This window comes from Theobroma cacao, chromosome 2, assembly GCF_053813885.1.
Source record: "Theobroma cacao isolate CCN51 chromosome 2, ASM5381388v1, whole genome shotgun sequence".
NCBI classification, from domain to species: domain Eukaryota; kingdom Viridiplantae; phylum Streptophyta; class Magnoliopsida; order Malvales; family Malvaceae; genus Theobroma; species Theobroma cacao.
Window position 1 is genome coordinate 34475796 of NC_142640.1, and position 5605 is coordinate 34481400.

Below are 5605 nucleotides of genomic sequence, written 5' to 3' on the forward strand. Positions count from 1 at the left end.
AAAAATTTCAAAATTAAATCTCGATTTTTCTCTCTGTTCAAATATATCTATCTCGTCATCCAATTCACAGATATGACATCAAACTCTTTCTTATTTTGTTTTATTTTTTTGGATGGTGGATCTTGGGGTTCTTAAGGGCGATGAACAACGATTTTACTCTTTGCTAGCAGCGATTTTGCTTAGGGAGAGAGAACAGCTAAAGCATGTTTGATGGGTTCTATGGTGGTTCACGGTTTTATTGTGTTTGGGATTGGGATGATTGTTAAGTATGTTTGCTAGGGATTTTGATTTTTTTTTATGAGATTTTGAGTTGAAATTGTTCAAAGAATATTTTGTAAATAGGGTATATTTTGTTTTTGTATAAGGGGAGTGAGCAAGACCTCTCGATATGGATATATTTTCTCTTGCTTTGGAGGGTTATGGAGTTTTGTAACTTATCTTTTATGAAATGCACAATTTCATGGCTTAGCAAAAAAAATAATAATATGTGTTTTAGATTCTTGAGTTATTGGTTTATTCATAGAACCCAAAAATTGAGTTTACTGGTTTTTAAGTATTGCATAACTTAATCACCGTGTGACTAGTTTTTAGTCATTACGTGATTAGTTTTAGGCATTACATGACTAGTTTTTATATATTACGTGACTGATTTTTAAGCAATGCCTAAGTTACACAATGCCTTACTAACTAGTAACGCAATGCCTTACTAACAAGTCACGTAATGCCTTACTAACAAGTCACGTAATGCCTTACTAACAAGTCACGCAATGCCTTACTAACAAGTCACGCAATGCCTTATCAGAAACTAGTCATGCAATGCCTTATCAAAAACTAGTCACGCAATGTCCAAAGTTAGTCACGCAATACCTATCAACTAGTCACGAAATATCTTATCAAAAACTAGTCACGCAATACCTTATCAAAAACTAGTCACGCAATACCTATTAACTAGTCATGCAATGCTTTATCAGAAACTAGTCACGTAATGCCTTATCAAAAATCAGTCACGTAATATCTAAATTCAGTCACGCAATATCCAAAGTCAATCACGCAATGCCTAAAAACTAGTCACATAATTCTCAAAAATCACTGAAACTACTGAATTCCATTTAACAAGATCAACAACTTCAAACGATACACCATATTCTATTTAACAACATAATTAACAAATATGAATGCTCAAAATGTTCAAAAGTTTTTCTTCATATATCAAAAATCACTCTAAAATGTTTAAAAATGCTCAAAACGCTCACAGATTTTCTTCGTGTATCAAAAACTACTCCATAATTCTCAAAATGCTTAAACGTTTTTCTTTTTGATAAAGAATACTCTAGAGATGAATATTCTGGTGAGAAAAACTTAAAAAATATGAGTCAGTTTGAGGCGCAAACCTAAACATACTTGACCGGTTAATAGGTTATGGGTTGAGGCGCGGAGCCTAGCGAATGGGTCGATTTCATTAAGGATAATTTTGTTCAATTTTTTTTTCTCTTAGCAAAAAACAGATAAAATTATAGAGAAGATCATTCTTAAAAACGCCTTATGTCTCAGGCCCATTTATGAAGAGTACTCATTATTGGAGGCTTTGAAAGTTGTAACCCAATTTTCATCTAGTATAGAAAATTCAAGAGAAAATTTTTATAAACCATAAGTTAAATCAGTATTTTAGAATATGTTTTCTCCTATAGTTTTGTTTTTTAGGAAAAAACATTATAACATGATATAATCTCTTGGCATTGAATATAAATGTAATTGACAAAACTCGTAAACTATAAGAATTCGAGTAATCCATTATTAATAATTTAAATTTAAATTTTTTAAAAATCGTGTAATTTTGATTCGAAAAAATTGCTTAAATCATTATATATATTATATCGGCAATCACTTGTCCAAGCTATTAATTTAATTATATTCAAACTAATCTGATACTTAGGTATTTGTTAGGATAAGGCTGCTAGTCATGAATTTTACTAAAGCAATGAGTTCAAGCAATTTATGATATTTTCCTTGCATCAATATTATGGAAAAGCTGTGCACAGAAAGGCATTGCTAATTGGATGCTTGCATGATTCAGAAGGTAGGTGCATTTCCAAAGATAATATAACGTCCACACATCTTAGTTCAAATTAAAAAGAATTTGTCAGATGTGGGTTTTTCTTTAGCTTTACACATTCTCACTTTATGTGTCTGTTTTAATTGATTTGCTTTAACGGTTTGTTCAAGAAATCACTTTCCTTGATTAATTTAATCATATATATATATATATATACACACACGTGTGTGTGTGTGTGCGTGCATCTTCCTAACATATATTAGGTCTCATCGTTTGCTGCAAGTAAACAGAATCTCATTCAGAAAATAAAATCTGCCATAAGATTATTCACCTTAACTTTCATTCTCTTACTAAGATGAATAATTCATATGTACTGTCTCATCCTAAGTCATCAAATTTGAACGGTCTGCTCTAAACTTTATTTCCAATTATTATACACTTCAAAAGAATAATACATAGACCATTAGATTTATCTATCAATCTCAATGATTAGATTTTGATATTTTAATTTAGATAATGAATGTGTGAGATGAGATTTATTATAAGGGTAAATGGCCGAGTCAGGATGAGGCTGGGTCGAGTCACTTCGGCTTGGATTGTTTTGGATCATTTGGGATTAGTATTTTGATTATTCGAATTCAGATCATTTTAAATTTAATTTTTTATTTTTTAAAATTATATCAAATTTTATTTTATTTTATTTGGATTCGAATAATTTCATATTAGTTTTTAAATAATTTGAGTTTAAGTCAATTCGATTGGTTGAATCAGGCAAATTTTTGGTGTTGGAATCAACTTTTCCAAGTCTATATAAAAATTTTCTGGCTTTTCCTTGTTACCAAACTGGTTTTCACTACGGAATCCCATTATCTAATCTAATCTAAACTATAATGAATCCTACCTACATATTCTTTCTATACTTGACATCTGTCTTTGGTATTTCAACATATTGGGAGGACATTTTTGACTTCACGGTTCTGTTTCCCCTTTCTTCCTCACTTAGCTTCTTCCGCCCATGCTTTTAATTGCAAAAAAATAGTTGAAACGAGAAAGGAGAGCTTGGATCAACGAGATTTTTTTCTTTGGTAGTTATTTCTCTTTATTTTAGTTTCTTTTGGGTTGGTATTTTTTTCGTGTTCTTTTTTTTAAACTGATTTTTTTTCTGCAATATCAACAACTGTAAAAGCAGGAAAGAGAACAATTAAGGGTGAATTTCAAACCAAAAAGCTTCATTCCAGCCCTCATACTTGGTTTCATATTTGGGTTGTCGCTGGATTTGTTAAAACTCACTAAGACTTTCCGAGAAGAAAAACTTCCTACCTGGAAAGCTTCAAGAACAAGACTTTGTTTCCATTAATGCTGAACAAGACCTTAAAATGGTTTGTTTTTGCTTCTTATTTTAAAAAATTTTACGATTGCGATTGTTGAGATTGTGCATGTGTGTTTCGTTGCTTCTATATTTTTTTCCTAAGGGTTAGGTATTCGATTTACGGTTTGTTGGTTCTTTTTCCATTCATTTTGTGCTCTGATTTCTCTTTTTCCTTGCTGGATTGTTGGTGTTTATTCTTTGCTTGATTCTCGATTTCATTATTTGGGTTTTTACATTTTTGCATGCTTGCTTTACTGGGTATCATAATAGTGTAGCTAGGTTATTGGTTTTCATTCTTTGCTTGATTCTTGATTTTCCAGCGTTCACTTTTTTTTAGCATGGTGCTGGTCTTTGTATTTTTTTTTTTTTTTGAATATGCCTTTCTTATGTATATTCCTTCTCTGTTTATAGATATATATTTTGTAAATAGGATTTCATTTTTAGGATTGCTATTCTCAGAAATTATGTATTTAGAGCAAGCTGGAAGACAGGCACGCAATCTGTGTTTGTGTGCAAGTGAAAATATATTTTTAATTGGATTTTCATATTTGATGAAAGCTAATATTTCCTTTTACATAAAATCAATTCTTATAATCTGACAGGGCAGCTTATTATAAAAAATCGATCTAATTCTAATATCTTTCTTTTCTTTATCTTTGTTTTTTCCCTTCATGACAAGCAAAGAGACCTTTGTGGGTTTTGCCCTTGGGCATATGGATGACTTTGTCTGTATGTTGCATTTTGTACATGCTTGTATCAATTGTTATTGTTGGCTTAGTTCCATACTTTTCATTGAATCCAGACACCCCTATCTCCTTAGCATTTTATGCCAACGAAATGCAGTGGACTGCGTAAGCATTATATTCTCTTGGTAGTTAGTGGTGTTTGTTCACTCATTAAGAACTTTTTTGTAAAACTAACTTTTGATCTCCATGTTTGATATCTATAATTGTAAATACATAGTCACAACTGGGGCAGTTACTACTTTCTATGCAAGTTTGATGGGTTCACTTTTTCCTTACGTATATGTGTTAGCATTGTTGGTTTGTAATTTAGAACAGTAATTAAATATTAACTACTTGACTAAGGTAAAGTATCAGAGTAGCTTTCAGCAAAAATGGTTTCTCTGAAGTTGACATTTGAGTGAACATTTGGTTCATTCTTTTATTGTTGCTTAACTGATTCTAAATTTAAATACAATTGAAACAGTAATCATTACCTGTTATTCAGTATTATAAATGTTTTAAGTTTCATGTTTGTATACGACTGATATGATTTACTACACATTGCTTTAATCTCATTAGATGCAAATAATGTTTTGTTTCTCTTTTCGAAAATATCTGCGTTTATAGGTAATGCAAATAGTGATTGTTATAGATTATTCCGTATTATGAGTGTTTTAATTTGTATGTCTCTACACAATTGTTACGTTTTCATATGTGTTGATCTAATGTCATTAGATGTGCATAGTATTTTACTTTACTTATTTGAAAATATGTTTCTATACATGTAACCTATCTTTTATGTTTTGTATTATGTTCACATTATTTGTCTTTATAAATGTTATGTTTTACTTATCTCTTCTTGCATTTATGATTTGTCTTCCATCTATTGATAGATACTGGTTTATTGAATATTTTTGTATTTCGTTCTCTGACTTTGGTTTTTCCATCATTCCTACCTGTGAATTGACTTTACGGTTGGATAAAAAAAAACAACCTGGCAGTCCAAGAATGGCCTCCCTCCTCACCAAAAAACCAGACACAGGAAGACCTCTTTCTTGAAGAATCTCCAAATAAAAAAGTCAAGATGAGGTAACAGACAAGTATTTTACATTTTCATTCTTTATTTTAGATTTCTGAATTTAATAATATACATTTAGGATATCTTTTCAGTGACAATGTTGTTGTTATGGTTATATTTTCCTTGCTATTTGATATTGATGCTTGGCAATTACAATTGTTTTTTTATTAAAACTATAACATACCTTTTTCATTTAATTTGCTTTGATGATTTGTGTTGGGTACTTTTCTGAGTTTGATAATATACATTTAAGATATTTTCTAAATCACAGTGTTGCTGTTTGTATTTCTGAAAGTTTGTTGTTAGTTTCTATATCAGATTATTTATCCACTGTTAGTCAAGATGAGGTAATAGACAAGTGCTTTACATTTTTATACTTT

General features: G+C 30.5%; 1 long non-coding RNA gene across 2 annotated transcripts; it reads left to right on the forward strand.

The window, feature by feature from the left end:
• The first annotated feature begins 2935 nt into the window (after positions 1 to 2935).
• LOC108660571 (uncharacterized) lies at positions 2936 to 5323 on the forward strand. 2 transcript variants are annotated; one of them, XR_001926333.2, is made up of 3 exons: positions 2936 to 3138; positions 3240 to 3432; positions 5149 to 5323. It is a non-coding gene; the product is annotated as an uncharacterized LOC108660571 (long non-coding RNA). The 2 variants fall into 2 exon arrangements; XR_001926332.2 differs by having other exon boundaries at positions 2952 to 3138; positions 3243 to 3432.
• The last annotated feature ends 282 nt before the right edge of the window (positions 5324 to 5605 follow it).